Source organism: Chlorocebus sabaeus, chromosome 23 (genome assembly GCF_047675955.1).
Source record: "Chlorocebus sabaeus isolate Y175 chromosome 23, mChlSab1.0.hap1, whole genome shotgun sequence".
In the NCBI taxonomy this organism is placed as follows: domain Eukaryota; kingdom Metazoa; phylum Chordata; class Mammalia; order Primates; family Cercopithecidae; genus Chlorocebus; species Chlorocebus sabaeus.
Genome location: NC_132926.1, coordinates 71,774,599 through 71,799,512, shown reverse-complemented (window position 1 = coordinate 71,799,512; position 24,914 = coordinate 71,774,599). Strand labels below are relative to the sequence as shown.

The following is a 24,914-nucleotide window of genomic DNA, read 5'->3' as shown; positions in this document are numbered from 1 at the left end:
AAAAAGTGTCCATTAACAGACAAATGGATAAAGAAAATGTGAGATTATATATGGTATATAAATATCATGTATATATTATTTTGCCTTAAAAAAGGAGATCCTACCATTTGTCACAACATAGATTGAACTTGACATTATGCTAAATGAAATAAGCCAGACTCAGAAAGAAAAATAATGCATGATCTCATTTATATGTGGGATATAAAAACAAAGGTCAAATATACAAAGACAGAAAATTAACAGTGGTTGCTAGGGTTGGTAGTGGGATTTGAAGAGAGAAAATGACAAGATGTAGGTCAAGGGATCCAAAGTAGCAGATATGTATGATAAATAGGTCTAGAGATCTAATGTATAATATGAGGACTATGGTTAATAAAATTGTATTGTATTCAGGATTGTTGTTAAGATTTTTAGAAGCTCTTGTCATAGAAAAAAGTAACTGTATGAAATGATACATATCTTACTTTGCTTCACTCTAAAAACCATTTGTATCCCATAACATCAGTTTGTAAACCTCAAGCATACACAATTAAACACAACACAAAACAAAACAAAACATTGATGCTAGAGTCCAAATTACCCCTAAATGGGCTTTGTTAATTCATAAGGAAAGAAACAAAAAACTATTAAAAAATTTCCAGAAATTTAAGATATGACAATTCCCAATTAAGAGAAAGCAAATTCTAGGTAGGCATTAGAAGCATATTTCTGGTTCTGATTCTTTTCTTTAAAAAATTATTTATATACACTGGAAATATGTTGGACTCATTTTAATTCATGTGATCGACTTCTAATAGCTTTCAAAACTAGGTTTGATTGAATGTTGGCAACCATGACAGCCATGGTCCCTCAGCATCTGTGTCAGTCATGAATGGAGAGAACTTGCTTTATAGGGATGCTTTATTTAAATCAGATTGATCAGTTTGGGGAGAGAATATGATCTCACACTATGTGGCTAAAGGAATGGAGTGAGGCAGAGGGAGGTTGAATGAACCATTAATTTATTTACTAATGTAAATATTTTATTGTTTTTATATATGCTTTTTAACCATGCATTTATTTATTAATGTACACATTTTAAATATGTTACGGTTTTTACACATGCTTTTAAAATTGAAGTATTGTACCATTATATGGTAACATTCAGAAAAGCACACAATTCATAAATTTATTGTCCAATGAGTTTCATAAACTGAACAAAAGACCAATATCAAGAAACAATACTACCAAGACTCCGGGAAGACCTCTCTAGCCTCTTCTAGTCATTATTCACCCCTACCCATCGGGGTAACCACTATCATGACATCTAGCATCACATAGTATCTTTCCCTGTATTTATACATTATAGAAATGAAGTCATATAATATATACTCTTTTGTGTCTACGTTTGTTGTTATATTTGTGAGATTTATCCACATCATTGCACAGTGTAGTTTGTTCATTTTTATTGCTGTGCAATAAATCATTATGTGTATAGAACACCGTTTATATTCATTCTATTTGGGTTGTTTCCAGTTTTGGGATATGACAAATAGTGTTGCTATGAACATTACTGTGAATATCTTTTCATGACTATATGTACACATTTCTGTTGGGTATACAACCAAGAGTGGGATTGTTGGATCATGTTTACGTTCCTTTTTTACAGATATTGACAAACATCTTTCCAAAGGGGTCGCATAGGTCTCCAGTTTTTGAAGGGAAAACTTCTGTAGCCATGGTATAGGCCATTGAGAATCCAAGTAGCGGATGAGCTCCAAGATTTGGTGAATGTCCTAATGGGGACTCAAGATCAGAAATGTGTACATCAAAGTCAGTTATCAGATGGGAAGGTTCTAGGGGGTTAGGGTGGGGAATAGGGCTCTGCTTAAGCAACATGATGGAAATGTAATGGAAGATACGAAGAATGTATCCAAAACAGTAATAATAACACAAGCTACCAAAGGGAATTGCAGTGGTCAGTACCTTGGCCTAGTTAGCTGTGTGATATATTAACTGAGCTCACCAGTCATATGGAAATGAGAGCTCAGGAGTAATATTTACCTCTTGGTAGTCATATTCATGTTATCAAATATTTGTATGTCAAAGACATTCACAGTAATGTCATAGCAACACTGCTTGTTAACAGTCAAAAACTGAAAACAACTGAAATAAAATGGACATATAAAAGGTATTATATATATGTAATGGATTACTACACAGCAATAAAAACACACTACAGAATGCAAAGAATTTGGCAATAGCAGGTGTGGTAAGTTTTACAGATGAGGAGATAGAGCTCACAGAAGTTAAATAATTTGCACAAGATTGTAAACTGCAGAAATGGAATATTTTTTCTTTTGATTTTGCTTTTATATAAAAGTATTTATTGAAGTATAATTTATATATAATAAAAATACCCATTTTAAGTATACAGTTTGATAATAATTTTGACAAACATATACAATTGTATAACAACTACTGCAATCAAGATATGAAACATTTCTATTACTCCAAAAATATACCCTCCTGGGCTGGGCATGGTGGCTCACACCTGTAATCCCAGAGCTTTGGAAGGCTGAAGGGGGCAGATGATCTGAGGTCAGGAGTTCAATACTAACTTGACCAACATGGTGAAACTCCATCTCTACTAAAAATACAAAATTACCCGGGCGTGGTGGCACATGCCTGTAATCCCAGCTACCCAGGAGGGTAAGTCAGGAGAATTGCTTGAACCCAGGAGGTGGAGGTTGCAGTGAGCTGAGATCACGCCATTGCACTCGAGCCTGGGAGACAGAGCAAGACTGCATCTCTCTCTCTCTCTCTCATATATATATATATAGAGAGAGATGGAGTCTTGCTCTGTCACCCAGGCTCTGTCACCCAGAATTTTATGTATATATATACACATATATATATATAATTCTTGCTCTGTTGCCCAGAGCAATTATATACATATATATAATTCTATATAATGGAAATATATTTTTATAGAAAAGTATATATACACCCTCCTGCCCCTTTGTAGTATATCTCTTTCTCCATCCCTAGTTCTTGGTAATGACTAAACTATTTTTTGTCCCCAGAGTTTTGCCTTTTTTCAAAATGTCACGTAAATGGAATCATCAGTATGCCTTTTGTATCAGGCTTCCTTCACTTAGAATAATAATTTTGAGATTAATTAATGTATCAGTAGTTCATTCACTTTTATTATAGAGTGGTAATCTATTCTATGGATTTTAATTATCCATTTACCAATGGATAGATATATGAATTATTTTCAGTTGGGGGCTGAAAGAAACCCATATGATTTACACACAGTTCTTTGCATGAACAGAAGGACATAAGTTTTTATTTACTTAGCGTAAATACTTACAAGTAGCATTGCTAAATCATTTGGTAAGTGTATCTGTACATTTTAAAGGAACTGGCAAACTGTTTTCAAACTGGCTCTACCATTTGGCATTCCCACCAGCCTTCTGTGAGATTTTCACCTGCTTCAAATCCTTCTGAGCACTTGGTATTGTCAATCATTTTTATTTTTAACCTTTTCAGTGGGATCTCATTGTGGTTTTAATTTGCATTTCCCTAATGCTTAATGGTGCTAATCATCTTTTCATGATCTTATTTTTAATTATTTCCTGAAATTTCTGTTCAAAGCTTTTGTCTGTTATTCAATTGGATTTTATTTTCTTCTTTTGAGTTTAAGCCTTCTTTGTATAGCTTAGATATAAGACTTCTATTAGTTATATATAGTATTTCATAAATATTTTTTCCTGATTATGGCTTATATTTTCATTTTCTTAACAGCATCATTTGAAGGGCAGAATTTTTTTTCTTTTCTTTTGTTTTTTAATTTTTTAAAATTTATTATTATTATACTTTAAGTTCTAGGGTACATGTGCACAACGTGCATGTTTGTTACATATGTATACGTGTGCCATGTTGGTGTGCTGCACCTATTAACTCATCATTTACATTAGGTATATTTCCTAACGTTATCCCTCCCCACTCCCCACTACCCACAATGGCTCCACAATAGGCTCTGATGTTCCCCTTCCAGAGTCCAAGTGATCTCATTGTTCAATTCCCACCTATGAGTGAGAATACGTGGTGTTTGGTTTTCTGTTCTTGTGATAGTTTGCTGAGAATGATGGTTTCCAGCTGCATCCATATCCCTACAAAAGACACAAACTCATTCTTTTTTATGACTGCATAGTACTCCATGGTGTATATGTGCCACATTTTCTTAATCCAGTTTGTCACTCATGGACATTTGGGTTGATTCCAAGTCTTTGCTATTGTGCGTAGTGCTGCAATAAACATACATGTACATGTGTCTTTATAGCAGCATGATTTATAATCCTTTGGGTATATACCCAGTAATGGATGGCTGGGTCAAATGGTATTTCTAGTTCTAGATCCTTGAGGAATCACTACTGTTTTCCACAATGGTTGAACTAGTTTACAATCCCACCAACAGTGTAAAAGTGTTCCTATTTCTCCACATCCTCTCCAGCACCTGTTGTTTCCTGATTTTTTAATGATTGCCATTCTAACTGGTGTGAGATGGTATCACATTGTAGTTTTGATTTGCATTTCTCTGATGGTGAGTGATGATGAGCATTTTTTCATATGTCTGTTGGCTGTATGAATGTCTTCTTTTGAGAAGTGTCTGTTCATATGCTTTGCCCACTTTTTGATGGGGTTGTTTGTTTTCTTCTTATAAATTTGTTTGAGTTCTTTGTAGGTTCTGGATATTAGCCCTGTGTCAGATGAGTAGATTGCAAAAATTTTCTCCCATTCTGTAGGTTGCCTGTTCTCTCTGATGGTAGTTTCTTTTGCTTTGCAGAAGCTCTTTAGTTTAATGAGATCCCATTTGTCAATTTTGACTTTTGTTGCAGTTGCTTCTGGTGTTTTAGACATGAAGTCTTCGCCCATGCCTATGTCCTGAATGGTATTACCTAGGTTTTCTTCTATGGTTTTTATGGTTTTAGGTCTAACATTTAAGTCTCTAATCCATCTTGAATTAATTTTCATATAAGGAGTAAGGTAAGGATCCAGGTTCAGCTTTCTACTTATGGCTAGCCAATTTTCCCAGCACCATTTATTAAATAGGGAATCATTTCTTGTTTTTGTCAGGTTTATCAAAGATAAGATGGCTGTAGATGTGTGGTCTTATTTCTGAGAGCTCTGTTCTGTTCCTCTGTTTTGGTACCAGTACCATGCTCTTTTTGGTTACTGTAGCCTTGTAGTATAGTTTGAAGTCAAGTAGCGTGATGCCTCAGCACACTGCAAGCTCCGCCTCCCTGGTTCATGCCATTCTCCTGCCTCAGCCTCCCAAGTAGCTGGGACTACAGGTACCTGCCACCTCGCCCGACTAATTTTTTGTATTTTTAGAAGAGACGGGGTTTCACCGTGTTAGCCAGGATGGTCTCGAACTCCTGACCTCGTGATCCGCCCACCTCGGCCTCCCAAAGTGCTGGGATTACAGGTGTGAGCCACCACGCATGGCCAGAATTTTCATTATGTTCAATTTATCATTTTTTTCTTTTATGATTCATGGTAATAAATTTTGTTTAACTGAAGGTCAAAAGATTTTTGTCCTATGTTTTCTTCGAGAAGTGTTATTGTTTTAGCTTTTATATATGAGCCTAGAATCCATTTTAAGTTAATTTCTCTATATGGCAAAAAGTAAGAGTCAAGGCTCTTTTTTTTTCATGTGACTGTCCAATTGTTCCAATACTATTTGTCACTATTTGTTCCAACACTCATTTAATCCCCTTAGCATCTTCGTCAAAAACTCATTGATCAATTATGACCAGGTCAGGGCTGATATTTGAGTTTAGAACTATTTGACCTAACAGTCCATGGTCTTCTGCTGTGCAGTATTATGACATTTTAATTACATAGATAGGAAGTCTTTGCCCTAGACCAGAAGACTCGGAGGGTAGAGATACTTAATCATCCTACCAGTTGAGACAAGCAAGCAGGATAAGGTTTTTCACTACAGAAAATTTGATATTGAATTCATCATTGTCCATTGAAATATTGTTAACTACAAAGGTGTGAATCCTTTTATACCTGTCAATTATCATCTCCTTCAAGTGTCTTAGATATTTCTAAAAGTATTCAGGTTACCTTCCTTGTGAACAGAGGCCTCACCTTATTCCAGTCCAGCCTTATCATGCTGCCTCTTCTATTGCAGTCACCCTTAATGTCATGACTCTATTGAGCTGAGCTATTCTCTACATGTGTTTCTGTTCCTATAATTTTGGTCTCAGGAGATGGGACTCTGCTTTTCCCTATACCTTTATCTAAGCAAGGCTTGGCACTTATTAAATTCCCATATAGCAGATAGCAGCTGGTAACTTTTAAGGAAACACAAATATAGTAATATTTACAAGCTTGGAGACGGAGGCCCAAGCCTGTCCTAGGGATCTCTGAGAGGTAATTTCTCATCTCATCTCTCCCTGTCTCTATGTGACTAGGGGAACTCAAAAACCATAACCATAAATGTACCAGACACTTCCTCATCCAAGAGTCCAAGCAAAATTAATCCCATTCCCTGAGAGAGAAGCAGGTTTCTCTTTAGCCCTAAGTCTTTATTTCATACCTACCTCTTGGAATGTTTGGCTATGAGAACATGCATTCCCTTTTAGGTAGACTGTTCACTTGGGAATAGTCTGGTGAGTTTCTAGCCTGACAAAGCAATTATACAAGTATTCACAAGTACTTTTCTCAAAATCTGGTTTAATCTTATGCTTGTTGTAGGATGAAAATGTTGAGTTTAATTTTGAAATCAATAGACAATAAGGGGTGTAGAAAGTCCTCTATATACCCTCATCTTATATTTTACTCCCTACTACATTTTGCTGACTTGAAGAAATAATAAACTGAGTCTGAGGTATTTAGTTCATAAAGGGTGTATGCCTCTTCAAATTAAGGAAATTTTATCCTTCATGTAGAGTGGTAGGATTACTGACACATGCAGTATTTGTATATACTCACTATTCCCTCTCTGCTCTGTCCTTAGCAGAGGAGGTGAGGCCAGTTCACTTCCTTCTCCCACATATACAACTCTTTCCCACAGCAGTATTCATATATATTATCAGAAAAACTTTCCTTATCACAGGAAAGTTGGGGTGCAAACATCATTTCTATTAGGCTTTTTATTGGCATGAGCAATCCCATACTGGGAATGTGACATTTAAGGAATTAAGAAGGAGGTGATAGTTGGGAAACTCAGAGTCTTCATTTGAACAGCATAACTGGTGGTTATTATAATGGCTTTGGCATTAGGAGGCTCTTGGTATTAATTGATTTTAATCCTGGTTCTACCAATTACTAGTTGAATAAGTAACTTGTTTAACTAGTTGAGTAACTACAGGCAAATTACTTAACCTCTGAACTCACTTTCCTCTGCTGTAACAATTCAATGATAGTAAGTGTCACATAGTTAAACCAAGTGATATACCAAGATGGTGATAGTGGTGCGGTTTTCCTAGATGCAGGTAATACAGTGTGCATTGTCTGAGAAGAATTTAAAATAATAACACTTACTAAAATTGGGGTTTTAACTCCTGATTACTATGTGTCATCAATTCTAAACATTTTCAGTAATAAAATACTCCACCCTACCAAGTAACTGATTCCCACCATTTCTACTTTGATATACCATGGAGTAGTTAAGATATAGCAGTCTCTTTTATAAGAGATATCAATGTGTGCATATATTTTCTGGAAGGGCAAATGAGACTGGAAAATAAGACAAGCTCAGCCGTAGCTTCTCAGTTCTCTATGAGTTTGCAGAAATAATGTTACAAAAGGCTTTTATTCTATGTGAAGACACAGATTACAGCTGTGGATTAATTCCTTAGTTAAGAGTTTGGTTCTTTCACAACCTCCACAGAATAATTTAATTGGCAAAATAAGTTCAATTTTAGATTATCTTTTGATAAAAATAATCTGATGTCAAAAATTACAATATTCCAAATCTTTCTTCTAAAGAAATAACATTGTTCATCTCAACATTCTACTAAGCAGAGAGAGATTTTGTACCTATTAGAAAAATAAACCAATTAGCTCCAAAGTAAGTATTCACTATTAAGCAATTAAAATAAGTATTTGCTAACGGTAACTTTGTGTCTTCCTTTCTGAATGTGTCCATGAATTCTGCCACACAACTAAAAACAAAAGTCACCCAGTAGCGTGATTTTCATTTTTTTCTTGCTGTAGTACTTTTTTCTCTCTAAGAACCTAAGCACTGGTATTACTTTTGCATTATGCTGAGGCATTATTTTGTTTTCTAAACCTAAGTAGCTGTCTGATGGTTCACTTGAAGACACAGGTTTCAGACTTTGTTCTTCTTAATGATAGTAAAATGAAAAATGATTTAGAATCTTCAGTGGATATTTGATTGCTAGAAATAATACCTCCAAGTTTTGTTGCAGATATAGCTATTTTGCTAATCCCTATCCATATTATCAGAGATTATTCTTACTATCTAACTCTCAGTCACTGGGCCATTTGAGCCGAAATCCCTCTTCAAAGAAAAAAAATCCCCATTCTCCAAATTTGATACTAATCTCAATTCTTCAATGATAATTTTAGTGGTTTCAATGCATTCTCACCGATATAGGTATTTAGGGCTGAGTACCGTCTTCTGCCCTAGTCATCTAGCTAAACACTCGAGAGGCTTTGCGTTAAACCACACCACTAGTGCAGTGAGAATCAGAGCTGGCTTTCCTGTTGTCAGCTAATCTCACACATTTATTTCAAAGTGAAAATTTGTCACTACTTTTCCATTTAAGTAAATTTTTTACATCATTTTCTGTTTCTAGAGCAGAGATTTATTTTCATTTTTGGGACATATATTCTAACAGAAGTAATACAACATATTGCATCAAGGGTGTCATTATTATAGCTCCCAATGTTATTTAGTTGAACCAAATATTTTGTAAGTACACAGCCAGAGCAAGCCCCATCAATATACGTGAGACAAAAGCTAAGTTTTCCATGGTATGCTTTTCTCTAAAGTTTTTTTTATTAACCTTTTAAGGAAAGAAACAACAAGAACAAAATAACTTGGACTTTCAATTTTTCCCTTATATTATTCTTAAAGTGGGAGAGGTAGAGCCAGTCATCCAAGAAATGACAGTGTCTCAGAAAGAGAACCTTAAAGCTATGTTCCTTGATGTTACTACTGTCTGGGAGAAGGAAAAATATTGCAGTATTCATGTTTCCGTGGTACCACACTCTGCATTCAGGATGACTATAAAGACGGTAAGAATTTACTTTTATTCATTTTGTACCAAATCTGAAAACTAAACTGGAAGACACTGTAAATAGATATCAGATTATATTTTAGGGCATCAGGCATCCAAGGAAGTAGCACAATTTTTTTTTTTTTTTTTTTTAGTTTTCTATTATCCTATTTGGTTTTACCAGGAAAAAACCCCACATTTTTCATTTATTTTCTTTTGTTCTACCAAGATCAATTGATCTACAAGGGTTGAGTTGGTTATCTCTTTTTGTATAACAAATTGCCACAAATGCAGTGGCTTAAAATATCTTCCAGGGCTGGGGTCTCATCAGAAGGTTGGACTAGGGAAGAACATATTTCCAAAGTCACATGGCAGAAGTCAGTTCCTTAGGGGTTACCATATTGAAAGTCTCAGTTCCTAGCTGACTATTGGCTGGCAGCTGCTCACATTCCTTGCAATGTGGCAGCTTGTTTCATCAACGTGTGTAAGCCAAGAAATTTAACAGAGAGATTCTGCTAGCAAGATAGAAGTCATAGTCTCATATAATGTGATCACAGACATGCTGTCTCTTCAGTGTGGTTGCATTCTACCTGTTAGAAACAGGTTGCTTCTGGAACTAACATTCTAGTGAAAGGTATAGTTAGTTAGGTAGTAAGTGAATAAACAATTGACATAGTTACAGGTATATATAAGAGCTGTGAAGGCAAGATAGGTACAATGATACATATAGAAATGTCACTTTTTATGAGATATAAGGTAAGATTCTCTGAAAATTTGATATTTGAGCAGACATGAATATGTGGGAGTAGGGCATTCCAGACTGGGGGAATAGCAATGATATTGTTTGGCTGTGTCCGCAACCAAATCTCATCTTGAATTGTAGTTCCCATCATCTCCATGTGGCTTGGGAGGGACCCACTGGGAGATAATTTCATCATGCGAGTGGTTACCCTCATGCTGTTATGACAGTGAGTGAGTTCTCAGGATCTGATAGTTTTATAACGGGTTTTTTCCCCTTTTCTTGGCACTTCTCCTTCCTGCTGCCAAGTGAAGAAGAAAGTGTTTGCTTTCCCTTCTGCCATGATTATATGTTTCCTGAGGCCTCCCCAGCCCTGCAGAACTGAGTCGATCAAAGCTCTTTATAGAAGCATAAGAATGGACTAATATAAACAAACATGAAGTTCATGGCATGGGAATTAGTTTGGAGTATTTTAGGAATAGCAAGAGGCTAGCGTGAGTGGTGAGAGATGAATGAGGAGGAAATAAACATGTAGAACCGTGCAAGGCCCAGGACATTAAAGCCCCAGAGGGCATGGAAAGAAAGAGGTTTAAATGTATTATAAATGTAATGTGGTAGAATGTTGAGATGAACAATGTTATTTCTGTAGAAGAAAGATTTGGAATATTGTAATTTTTGACATCGGATTATTTTAATCAAAAGATAATCTAAAATTGGACTTATTTTGCCAATTAAATTATTCTGTGGAGGTTGTGAAAGAATCAAACTCTTTCACTGGAGTATTTTGTATTTGAGAATGTACTAATTAGGGTAATTCTAGCCACTGTCAGTAACAAATGCAAAATATACTATGGCACCAATGGCAATACAATATTATTTTTCATTTATGTAAAATTCAGAACATCTATTCCCGACCAGTGGGAAACTCTCCTTCAGAGAGTGATTCAGTGGCCCAGCCTTCCATCTGGAGGCAAGTTGCATGCTTGCAGCATCAAGTTGGCAGAAAGAGAAAGAACATGGGGAATCATACATATTAATAGAAGGGTTTGGGGATTTAGACTTGGCTGTGCAAATATTACTTTTTCTCATATTTCATTGGCTAAAACTGAGTGGTAATACCACATCTAACTGCAAGATAAATTGCAAAATTGACTCTATTTTGAAACTAAGAAGAAAAGATAGATTGTTAAACAACTAACTCTTCTCTGCCATGGAACATGAGCTATTCTAAGAAGATGATGCTGGTCTTCATGTGGACAATAGAATGTGGAAGAAAAAAATATAACCTTGATGTCCAGTCAACTAACTATTAAAACACTATAGGTAGAAAAAATGGCTTCTGGGGCAGAGAGGTGAAAGTAGAGGTGGTGAGAAATTGCTGTGTTCAGGATATATTTTGAAGATAGTCAAGAGAAGTTGCTGATGGAGTCTGCATGGGATAATAAGAAAAGAGAAAGATTTCTCTCAAATTTTGGTTTGAGCAAATGGTAGAGGGTAGATAGTGGCAGTTCTTGAAATAAGGAAGACGTGGAGAGAAGAAGATTTGTGGTTCAAGTGTGAGAAGTCAAGAATTCTCCTTTTGAACTTCCTAACAGTTATTTAAACATAAAGTTGGTCATTATATAAATGAATCTGCAACTCAGAGAAGGAATTGCTGGGGATAAATATGCATAGGTCTTCAGTACATACAGAACATTTAAAGTTATTGCTTTAGGTAGGATTATTTTGCTAGGATATAAACATGTTAGGATTAATCCATGAGTACTTCAACATAAAGAGAAAGGAGAATCTTCAGAGATATCCACTGAACAGGGAAAATTCCATATAAGCATGATATTCTTGAAGCCAAGCAAAGAAAGTTTTTCAAGAAGAAAAATGTGGCCACTATATCAAATATTATTGTATTGAGAAGACCAGAATGATCAAGATAGAAGTGGGCACTGGATTTGGCAAGATGCATTCATTGTGACTATGAAAAAAGCAATTTCAATGTAGGGTAAGATCAAAATGTTAAAGAGAAAATTGGAGCTAAGGAAGTTGAAAAAGTATGCATCTGCAATTCTTTCAGGAATTCTTATTATAAAAGGGAGTAGGTAACAAAAAGTGTGAGAGAGTCAAGGGAAAATTTTTTAGAAATAGAAAATGTTATGTCGTGTTTGTATGTGATTAGAAATGCTTTTGTAAAGAAGGGGAAGAATAATTATGCAGGAGGGAGAAAAGATACATTCCTTGTGTATGAGAGGGAATGAGACTACAGGCACAATTGCAAGAATGACCTTGGAAAGGAGGATGGACAGGTCCACAATTCAAATAGGGGGTAAGCAGAATTGATGGAGACAGATCCCTCTTGGTTCCTAGATGTGATATTGGAAACGGGAGTTGTTTTCTCTGGTCATTTTTTCCCCAAATAAATGAAAAGGCATCAACAGCAAAGAATGAGGAGGGAATGTTAATATGTGAGGAGAGGAGAAGCTCCCTGTTAGTGAAGACATTTATAGGCTATGTGAGAACATTCCAAGTACTGAGATCTTTATGACATTATTAGTTATGGCTAAAACTTTGCACACTTTCTTTTAGAACTTACATTCATTGTTGGAGATCTGGGACAGAGTAATAATTGGATGGATTTGAAGGCCCTTTTAAACTGAAGATTTTATAATACAAGTTTGTAGTTTTGCATCAGCTTTTGTATTCTTCAACAATTCAACAAGGATTTATTCAGCATAAAGTATACGAAGATATAGTTCCTATCTCCAAGGTGCTTTCAATCTTGATTTATTTCATTCATTGAGGTGAGATGATTTTCAGGACTGCTGTCTCAAGAGTTTAATAAAAAATACTGAAAATACACTTTGGGAGGCCAAGACGGGCGGATCACGAGGTCAGGAGATCGAGACCATCCTGGCTCACCCAGTGAAACCCCGTCTCTACTAAAAAAAAAATACAAAAAAAACTAGCCGGGCTAGGTGGCGGGCACCTGTAGTCCCAGCTACTCGGGAGGCTGAGCCAGGAGAATGGCGTAAACCCGGGAGGCGGAGCTTGCAGTGAGCCGAGATCGTGCCACTGCATCCCAGCCTGGGCGACAGAGTGAGACTCCATCTCAAAAAAAAAAAAAAAAAAAATACTGAAAATAAATTAGAGTCAATTTGAGAAGATGGAAATTAAAAATCTTCGTCTAATTTTTCAAATCTGCCAGCCATTCACTGATGGAAGATTATCTTTCCGGAGTGAATCAGTTACCAGGGAATGATTTCTATAAGCAGAGCGATGAGTTTTCTCAAGTGAAATATTTAACCTGAATTCTTAAAAGAGTTATCAGTACCCACTTTCTTTATTTCCTTACTTTCAACTCATTCCGTAATCTACTTTAATCTTCATTTTTTTTTCTTACCATTCCACCAGAACAGTTCTAACTTAAGTCAACTGTATAAAAGTCAATAGACAATATTTAGTCTTCATCTCATTTCACCTCCCAGCATGTGACATGGCTGGTGACTCCTTCCTGTGATGCTCTCTTCCCTTGAAATCTGTGCATCAACTCTGAGACTTTTCCACTCCATTCTTCATCCTGCATCCAAAGTTATTATATCTTATAAAATAAAAATCTTATTGTGTCACCCAATCCTATTCTCCACACTTAGACACTTAAAATCTACCGATGGCTTTTGTTTGTCTCATTTCTGTTTAGATAATGACCAATTCATCTGCTCAGCCTACAACTCTATGTGATTTTATCCTGCCAATTTCTCTGCTGCTATCATAGAACTCTGTCCCTCTCATTTTGGAGTCTTTCATAGGTTCCTTGTCCATGTCCTAAGGGCTTCAACATAGGGCCTATTATCATGCTGCTCTCACCCTCACCCCCTTTTGTGTCTTCCTCTCTTCTTACTCCCACTTCTCATCTCTGACTCATTAATGGCTACTGCCTCATCTCGGATACAGTATCACTTTTTCAGGGACTCCTTCCCTGATGTACTCCTGTTCATGTTTGTGTTTTGTCTACTCCTTTGAGATGGTATTCCTTATAATCATTAGCATGATCATTTTATGAATTGCATTTCTCACCACAACCCTAGAACACTGCATTTTTCCCCAGTATTTAATATCCAACATTTAATACAGTATCTACCTCATAACAGAACCTCAAAAATTTGTTGGTGGAGGCCTACTACGATGCCATTTTAAAGTATAGCTAATCTTCCAGTTACAATTTGCAGATGCAATTTTCTTATTCTATGCCATCTGACACGAACAAAAGGGATCCCTGGGTGTTAGGACCCATAGCTGAGCACTACATTTTCTTAGTGACTTTAAACATATAACCTTGGTGGTTTTTATAGTTACTCCTTTAAATTTTTTTACTATAATCCTTAATAGATATGATCAGTACCTTAAGAGAAAAGCATGAATAATGAAGAAGAACCCACATCTCTTAAGCTGTGTAGAATTTTCATAATGTTTTCTTAAGATAGGTCTACTGCTCTCCTCACCCCTTCTCTACTTGGCTATTCTTTCTTTTTCAGTGTTCCAGATAGGTAGAACTTAGTGGCAGTAGTAACCTCAAGCTATGATGAGAATCTATTCAGTATTACACAAATACAGTCTCTGTCCCTCACCTCTTCCATGTATACCTTCAAATTCTGTGGACTCAGACACAAGGAAAACCCATGAAAAGAATAAATATGGTATTGCATCAGACCTCTATGTGTACACACACACACACACACACACACACACACACACACAATCTTAACAGACATTATGGATCTGCTATTTATCTAAACTGTTTTAAAAGGTACAGTTTAACAGCTCATATTACTCTTCTTTGAGACGGGAACTGTGCCAATTTTCTTCATCAATGCATGTCTGGTAGTTAACACAGTACCTGGAACCTAGTGAGTACTCCTTAACTATTTGTTGAGTGAATGGAAGATACACTTACTGTGTCACAGGATCTGTGCTAAGTGCTCTACAGGAACTGTCATGCTTATAATGCTACCAACAATTCTATCATTATTAATCTCCCTGTTATCAGTTCATGTCTCTCAGCTCCAAATTCTGAGACCTTCAAAGTCTCCAGCCTTCATTTCTGCTCTGTGAAACTGGGGCCCTTTAAATGTATTTTGTTTATCAGCTGACATGATGTTAATGTTTGTCAATAAAGGGGATTGGAAAAGCATTGCAGGAGGACAGGTTTTCTTTCCTGATTCCAGTGTACTCTAGGCAGGCTCTTGAAGCATGTTCAGTTTCTCTAGCACTTGTGTCCACTGGCTCTCTTCTTGTGCAGTTTTACAGTGGAGCGTCTTCAGTGAGCACCTCCTAGTAAACAGCTTTCTCTGGAACCCTAGATAGTAGGTTTCTGGTAAGTTGCAGAGGGTAGCTTTTTAGCAAGTTCCTCAAACCAACCACAGCAACTTGTCTGCCATCTGGTGAGCCATGAATGTGTCCTTCCTCTCTAATAAGGTCTGGATCTCAGCCCGAGACAACTGTTACTTTGGCTACTCCATCTCAGCCCTAAGGCCTTCCTTATACCTGCAATTCCTATATTCTTTAGAGTTCTGTGATTTTAATTAGCCAATGCCTCTTTACTTTAACCCCCTTGTACAGTCAATTCTTCAACATTTTCTTATTCAAGTTATTATGTAGTTCCTCTCTCCTATTGAATCCTAACTCATAGAATTCTCTCCGTTTTACAAATGAAACTGATGTCAAGAAGTATTATAAATTTGTGCAAGTTCACACAGCTTGAAAGAAGAAAACTGATACTAGAATCCAAGCATTGTGATTTCAGAGCCTATGCGCCTAATCATTATGCTCAGCTGTTTCTTATATGTGAATATAATAAATCTATTGTGTTCCATAAGGTTTTAACTATGTGATATGAAATGCTTTCATATTTGTTCTAAACTTGAGGATGACACACAATTTGTTGTGTATACATACTGGAATTCTATAACTCCAAAACGTTTCATCTATTCTATTCTGTACTGCTCATTCATTATGATTATTTCTTTTCAATGGAAAGGTATTAAATCATTTTAATCTTTCCTTAAATATCAAACTCCCAAAATGTTAATTTTCTCTGTGTCATCTCTAGTTTTATTATGTGACTATATGTTTTGTGAAGAAGACTTCTGTGCATGTATTAGCAATCTATGCAGGCTGCTGTAGCTTTTTGAGTGTTCCCTGAAACCATACTTAAAATTAACCACATGACCAAGTTACCGATGCTAAAGTCTTGGAACACAGGAAATGTGCTAGTTGTGACTTTTTGATACCTCCTTATCATTCTGCACATAGTATAAATTTTAAATGTCAAATATTTAAGGGAATCAGAATTAATGGATGAAAGAGAAATGGTGGTAGTTGAATGATTTGGGTGATGGTTGTAGATGAAGAGAGAGGGAGAGAGGGAGAGAAAGAAAAAATGATCCCTCTTTGTTAGGAATGGACAGTCATATTGTTGTCTCAAAAACACTGAAGAAAATTTAAGATAGTACATCAATGATCTCTCCCACTCTCCAAAAATAAAAATAAAAAGAACCAACAGTTTCAGTCCTGTAATTTGGAGCTTAGAATGCCTCTTTTAGAAATGTGCAGGTTTAAAAAAAATCAAAACCAAAATAATGTCCTGGTTTGAAGAGAGGTTATTGAATTCTAAACTTTATCATAGAGGCATGTGAATGAGTAAGAGGTGTTCCCACTTGATAAACAAGCACACATGACGTCGTCTATTGTGTAATTTGGCTCTGCTGTTCATTGTTGTTACCATCATTATATCTCCAATGTGACAGCTTTAGTTTTCTGAAAAGGATTTAATTGGTTAAAAAAAATCCCCTGTCCTTTATCAAGGAGCAGTCTGCCTGTTTTGTTCTTTCTCTCAGAGGGGAAGGAAAGTCTAAGCAAGGATGCTCAACGAGGCATTTTGAGGCCCCTGTGGAGTGGAGGTGCCCCCTTTGACCTTTTCATCAGTCTTTTCATTCCTCACCAGGAAGATTCCACAAAGACAATTTGAGAATCTTATGTGAAGCAGAACTGAGCTCTTGCAGTTAGTTATATGTGATGACAGAAACAGAATTACATGGTAAGCAGATCGTTTTGTTTGTGATATTTTCAAATATAATTTTAAAGCTCTCTTGGTGGTTGTATTTATTTTTTATTGTGTGTGTATGTGTGTATTCCAAACATACGTTTCTATATGGACATAAAGTATGTGTGTTATGGAATAGTTTATGCTTCAAGAAACATGAAATGACTGAGTGAGATGCTGCTTCAATCATGGGTCACCTGTGTTTTGATTATTTTGATTTTTTTCTTAAATGTGCCCAAGGGATATTACTTTTATCTATTTTCCCATGAATAAACCCATATTAGCAATGTGAGGGTTTTTCTTTCCATTTTGCCTTCTTTCAGTTAATTTTAACTTCATTATTAAGATAAATTGTAATGATGTTTAAAACCCCAGAGGCAAATGGGCTTCATTTGATTTCTTCTGGAAGATGAAAAAAAAATGTTAGCAGTTCCAATCTTCTGTGAAACGTGCCCTGCGCTTTGTGCTTACATTTTTAATGTGCCTTTCAAAATAGAATTGATTTGGTTCTTTCTTTTAAAATATAGAATGATAAATATTTTATCAGGGACAGGGTAGTTTTTTTGTTCTTTTTGGGGATATAAGCAACTGAAACAGTAAAAATAGTCTTACTAAATTAATCACCTGAACACAAAACAATACTATTTTTAATCAGTTTGCATTTCCAAAAAAAATTCACCTCAAGATGCAATTTGTTTGGCAGACGTTCTCTGGGGAAGATAATTTTTTCCCCAGAGATGATCATAGTCTATCTCCTGCTCAGGTTTTCTGACATCTCAAACAAAAGAAGAGATTCAAATAACAAATAATGTAGTGAGATCACTCGAAGGAAAACATATCAGAGATGTATCATGATTTCTGGTGAAAGTTTAGCCACCCTCATGAAAAAAAAAATGGCAGATTTTATGAATTATGTGGCTTTTCATAATGTAAACTTTATTTTATACAAAAGAGAGGTCATTTATTGGCCAAACTCTGTATTCAAACCATGGGGATAGTCAGTTGGACATTAGTCCGTGTACTACATAAAGCCTGCCCTCTTCCACTCATTTATGTTACAAAGAATAATTGAGCACCTTCCCTGGGCCTTGTGCTGTGGGAGATAAAAGGTGAAGTAAACACAGACCCTGCCCTCATGGAGCTTCAAGTCTAATGACAGAGTGAATATTCATATTCCTGAAAGGCAAAATAATAATAATAATAACAATAATAATAATAATAATAATAATAATGTGCCTTGTGAAAGGAATATAAAAGTTTTGCAGAATGTCTTGGGAATGTGTAAATAAATAGAGTTTAAATCTATTTCTTCTTTGTAGATGGCATCAAGTATACAACAGGGTAAATTTGGGCTTGAAAGTCATTTTTGTGTGGCAGAGTTCAGTATCACTTGGATTTTAGTGAACAGAACCATTATGGTTGCTGATTCTTCTACATCTTTTTTCTTCATGTTAGGGCAGTGGCTTCTGTGAATTAAAGGGCCTGTTATCCACCCTGTAGGTAACAATCCTAAGCCTCCCTCACAAGCCTAATTATTAGCAAATTGCTCTTTCTAGATCAATGGTCATGCTTTCAAGTCTAATAAGAATGAAAAAAGTGTTCAAATCTGAGATGTTTTTAGTCCTACAGAGAGATTGATTTTCTATGAGTCTCTAAATTACCTTAAAAAACTTCTTTTAAATTCCAGCCAGCATGTTAGATTTGAGACTTACCATTATGAAAGAATGTTTTCTTGGAAATCCCTCCTTCTCCAATTAATTTTTGTAATTTCTCTGTTAGGAACTCACTAATGGTTTCTTAGTAAATGTAACATCCGGATAGTAACAGCGTTTGTTATGTTAAAGTACAACTCAGACATTTAAAACAATATGTATTTTTCATTTATCATGATTCTGTAGGTTGGCTGGATGTTCTAGGATGTGATAGCTTAGCTGAGGATACAGTGGACTCATGTTTGCAAACTCAGCTGGGGAAGCTGTGTTCTCTCGAGGTAGATCCTCATTATTTGGTGACAGTAGAAGTCCCAGAAGCAAGTAAGAGAGGGCAAGCCCCAATGCACACTTTTGAAGACTTTGCTTTTGGCATGTTGGCTAATGTCCCATTGAGTAAAGTAAGACATAAAACCAAGATCAGATTTAAAAGTTAGAGATAAAGATTGCACCTCTTGATGGAAGGGGTGCCAAAGGCCATTCACTGCAAAAGGCCATTCATACAAGAAGTTGTGAACAAATATGAGGCCATTGTTGCTGTACTTTACTTCATGAATTGACCCCTTAGAGGTCAGATCCTGGGTAACTTTGTGGGATGTCCAAAATATCTCTTAAATGCTTCTTAACTTTCTATTTATTTCTTATTTTTTCCACACCATCACACCCATTCTTTCAAAATGGTTACTCTTATGCTAGGTGGCCAGCTGGATATCAAAATCAGTTCTCAGGCAAAGAGATAGGGTCTACCTTGCAATGCTGTTGGATTAGGTGTTCTTTCAATTGGGAAATAAAATCTTTTTTTTTAATAAAGAAAAATACAATTATTGGCCCAGTGGGTGGGAAAAAAAAATTTGTTTGTTTTCTTTCTGTTTGTTTTTAAACTAGTGGGGTGAAGAGGAGAAGGGAGAAGGTACCCTAGCCAAGACAGCTGAAGCAATAGCACATCATAACCAGCAGTATGTAAGGTGTACCCTTGATAAGCTAGGACCAGAAGCTCTATTGGAAACATCCTCATGCTCTGATAAATCATAGTTTGATCAGTAGAAGGGTATCCATTTTCTGAGTTTGTTTGAAGTGAGAATATTTCTTAATTAATTGTTTCAAGATTTAAAAAAAATTTCAAGGACATTATTTGCTTCTAGCAAAAGTTGATATCTCAACTAGTCTGAATACTGTTAGCAGCAAGGCTGTTCTTAAATTACTAAAAGTTATTAAAAATAAAATAATTAACTACCTCACCAGAAGCTCAATGGTTCTGATGAAACATTCCATCACTCTCTTAGAAATTCTGTTTCATGTCATTCCTGTTTAGAAAATATTATGCAATTAGAAGTTTTCTAGTTCCAGTGAGTGGTAAAAAGAATAAACAGTGAGACCTAATTGGTCTCCAAAATGCAGTGATTCAGCATTATGAACAAATTCCCTTTGTGAGAAACACAGAAACAAATGGAAAGGCTCCTATATTCTGGGAAAAAGTGAAACCAGATGCACAGAAGCTGATAGAGAGATTCAGAATACCTTCTCACTAGAATCACTACCTCCTCCACAGCACTGTGTAATCAGGAAGAGATCCTTTAGCTCCCAGTTTCTTCTCCAGCCAAAGATCAGATTGGCTCATGTGTCCAACATCCCAACTCCTCTGAGGCTCCCCACAAAATTGGCATCTGTCTTGCCAGTCTTGGAGCTCTGATGGGTCCAGTCCAGTCTAGCTACCTAGGAGAGAATGAATGCAGTGCTTTGAGCTGATAGAAACTATTTCTCCCGTCCTGTGGCTCAGCACAAAGTGAGCAGAACAAAAATACAGCAACCTGTTTCTCTCCAGGGAGGGAAAGAATTGGTAGAGGACCCAGAATCTCTGGCTGTGCTGATTGATGGGGTCTTCTGAACGACTTCAGGATGTGACTATTCTAATGCAGAAATACCAACACATCATCAAGGAAAGTGAATAACCAGGTGAACATGTTCCAGATAAAGGAACAATATAAATCTTCAGAAACAAACCCTAATGAAACACACTTTGCCTGATACAGAATTCAAAGTAGCTGTCACAAAGATGCTCAGTCAAGTAATGAGACAATACATAAACAAAGTGAGAATCTCAACAGAGATAAAATGTTAAAAATTGCCAAACAGAAATCATGGAGCTGTAGAATACAATAATCGAACTGAAAATTTACTACAAGGGTTCAAAACCAGACTAGATCAGGCAAAAGAAAGGATCAGCAAATCCAAAGACAGGTCATTGGAAGTGACTCAGTCAGGAGAAAAAATAAAAAAGAATTAAAAAAGAGAAGAGAAACCTTTATGGATATATGGGACTCCATGAAGTTGATCAATATACACACTATGGAAGTCTCAGAAACTAGGAGGGGAAAAAAAAATTGAATAGAGAGCTTATTCAAAGAAATAATGGCTAAAAACTTCCAAAATCTGGGAATGGAAATGGACAATGAAATCCAAGAAGCCCAAGTCACACCAAATAAGACAAACTGAAAGAAGCTCCACTGAGACACATTATATTTAAATTGCCAAAAGTCAAAGAGAGAATTTTCAAAGCAGCAAGAGAAAAGCAACTTTCCACATACAAGGAAAACTATTAAACTAGCAACTGATTTTTCAGCAGAAACATTGCAAGCCAGAAGGGAGTGGAATGATATACTCAAAGAACTGATTAAAAAAAATCACTGTTATCCAAGAACACCATACCCAGCAAAACTGTCCCTTAAAAATGAAGAAGAGATAAAGATTTTCCCAGAAAAATAAAAGCTGAGGTATTTAACCACCACTAAACCTGCCTTACAAGAAATTTGAAAGGGAGTTATTCAGGCTAAAATAAAAGGACACTAAACAGCAATGTAATAGTGTAAGAAAATATAAAACTTATTAGTAAAGTTAAATACACAGGCAAATGCAGACTACTATATTATTGTAATTGTGGTGTGTAAATTACATAATTTACTTTTAATTCTAAAAATTATTGGACAAAACCAGCTATAACTGAAAATATGTTAAAAGATACACAATATGCATAGATGTAAACTGGGACAATAACAAAGCTTGTATGTTTATAAGAGGTTAAAGTATAGTGTGTTAAAATGTAATTGAATTTAAGTTGTTATCAGCTTAAAATAGACTCATTACAACTGTAAGATATTTTATGTAAGCCCTAAGGTAACCACACTCAAACAAAAATTCCTGTAGAAGTTACACGAAAGTGAAAGAAAATGGAGTGAAAGCATATGAATGTGAAAAATGAACAAAAGACAGAGGAAGATAGCAAGAGGGAAAAATAATCAAATGAACTACAAGAATAACAGAAAACAACAAAATGGCAATAATAAATTCTGTCTTATTAATACATACTTAAAATGTACATGAATTAAAATCTTCAATTGAATGGATTTGAAAACACAATTATATGCTATTTTTAAGAAAATCATTTTAGATTTAAGGACATATATAGGCTGAAAGTGAAAGAATAGAAGATATTCCATATGAATGGTAACCAAAAGAGAGCAAGGGTGCCTACACTTAGATAAAATAGACTTTATGTCAAATATTGTCACAACATACAAATAAGGACAATATAATGAAAATGTGTGAATTCATAAAAATATAATAGAACAAAAGGGAGAAATACAAATATAATGTTAAATAATAGTAGGAATCTTTAATACTCCAATTGCAATACAGGATAAAACATCCAAACAGAAATATCAATGAAGAAACAGAGAACGGCCGTGCACAGTGGCTCATGCCTGTAATCCCAGCACTTTAGGAGGCCGAGACGGGCGGATCACGAACTCAGGAGATCGAGACCATCGTGGCCAACATGATGAAACCCTGTCTCTACTAAAAATACAAAAAAAATTACCAGACATGGTGGCGGGCGCCTGCAGTCCCAGTTACTCGGGAGGCTGAGGCAGGAGAATGGCGTGAACCCAGGAGGCAGAGGTTGTTGAATAACGCTGTAGACCAAATGGACCTCACAAATATATACAAAACATCTTATCCAACAGCAACAGAATAAACATTTTATCAAGAGCACACAGAACTCTCTCCTGGATAGATCACATGTTAAATCACAAAACAAGTTTGTTTTTTTTTTTAATTTTTAATTTTTCTGGGTACATGGTAGGTATGTACATTTATCGGGTACATGAGATTTTTTAAAGGCATACAATAAATAATGGGTAGAAGAAATATCCATAATCTCACACATTTATCTATTCTTTGTGTTACAAACAATCCAGTCATACTCTTGAAGTTATTTTTAAATGTACAATAAATTATTGTAGACTGTAGTCACCTTGCTGTGACTATTAATATCAAATGCTAGGTTTCATTCATTCTACCAAACTCTATTATTTTTACCCATCTCCACTTCCTCCTCATGTCCCCCACCAACTTTTGCAGCTTCTGGTAAGTATCCTTTTACTCTCAATCGCCATAAGTTTAATTATTTTAATTGCTGGCTCCCACAAATTAGTGAGAATATGTGAAGTTTGTCTTTCTGTGCCTGACTTATTACATTACGTTAAACATATGTTTATGTTTAAACATACATTATGTTCATGTTTACATAATGACCTCCAGTTTTACCCGATGTTGTTGAAAATGACAGGATCTCATTCTTTTTTGGCTGAAGAGTACTTCATTGGGTGTATGTACCACATTTGCTGTATCCATTCATTTTTCAATGGACAGTTAAGTTGCTTCCAGATTTTGACTGTTGTGAACGGTACTGCAGTTAACATGAAAGTACAGATAAATCTTCTATATACTGATTTTCTTTCTTTTAAGTATATACCCAGCAGGAGGATTGCTAACTCATATGGCAGCTCTATTTTTAGTATTTTGAGGAATGTCCAAACTGTTCCCCATACTGGTTGTACTACTGTACATTCCCACTAACAGCGTACAAGTGTTCCATTTTCTCTACATCATCACCAGCACATTTTATAGCCTATCTTTTGGATAAAAGCAAATTTTTTATTATACTTGAAGTTTTGGGATACATGTGCAGAATGTGCAGGTTTGTTGCATGGGTATACACGTGCCGTGGTGGTTTGCTACACCCATCAACCTGTCATCTTCATTACGTATTTCTACTAATGCTATCCCTCCTCTTGTCCCCCACCCCCCTGCGGGCCCCGGTGTGTGATATTCCCCTCCCTGTGTCCATGTGCTCTCATTGTTCCACCCCACTTATGAGTGAGAACATGTGGTGTTTGGTTTTCTGTTCTTGTGTTAGTTTGCTGAGAATCATGGTTTCCAGCTTCATCCATGTCCCTGCAAAGGACATGAACTCATTCTTTTTTATGACTGCATAGTATTCCATGGTGTATATGTGCCACATTTTCTTTATCCAGTCTATCATTGATGGGCATTTGGATTGGTTCCAAGTCTTTGCTATTGTGAATAGTGCTGCAATAAACATATGTGTGCATTTGTCTTTATAGTAGAATGATTTATAATCCTTTGGGTATATACCCAGTAATGAGATTGCTGGGTCACATGGTATTTCTGGATCCTTGTGGAATTGCCACACTGTCTTCCACAATTGGTGAACTAATTTACACTGCCACCAACAGTGTAAAAGCGTTCCTATTTCTTTACATCCTCTCCAGCATCTGTGGTTTCCTAACTTTTTAATGATCGCCATTCTAACTGGCATAAGATAGTATCTCATTATGGTTTTGATTTGCATTTCTCTAATGACCAGTGATGATGAGCTTTTTTTCATGTTTGCTGGCTACATAAATGTCTTCTTTTGAGACATATCAAACATAGTATTGGAATTTCTGGCCAGGGCAATCAGGCAAGAGAAATAAATAAATGGTATTCAAATGGGAAGAGAGGAAGTCAAATGGACTCTCTTTACAGATGACATGATTGTATATTTAGAAATCCTCATCATTTCAACCCAAAATCTTCTTAAACAGATAAAAGCAATTTTAACTGGTGTGAGATGACATCTCACTGCAGTTTTGATTCACATTTCTCTGATGATCAATGATATTGATTACATTTTCATACACCTGATTGCCATTTGTATGTCTTCTTTTGATAAATGTCTATTCAGATCTTTTGCCCATTTTAAACTTCGATTATTAGATATGTTTCTTTAG

At 35.9% G+C, this 24,914-nt stretch overlaps 1 long non-coding RNA gene across 1 annotated transcript in view; it reads left to right on the top strand.

Annotated features, from left to right (window-relative positions):
- The first annotated feature begins 16,786 nt into the window (after nt 1–16,786).
- LOC140709990 (uncharacterized) overlaps nt 16,787–24,914 on the top strand; it is a 272,360-nt gene continuing 264,232 nt past the window's right edge. Inside the window, exon 1 of the long non-coding RNA XR_012090892.1 lies at nt 16,787–17,068. This is a non-coding gene — a long non-coding RNA (uncharacterized lncRNA). The remainder of the gene's footprint in view (nt 17,069–24,914) is intronic.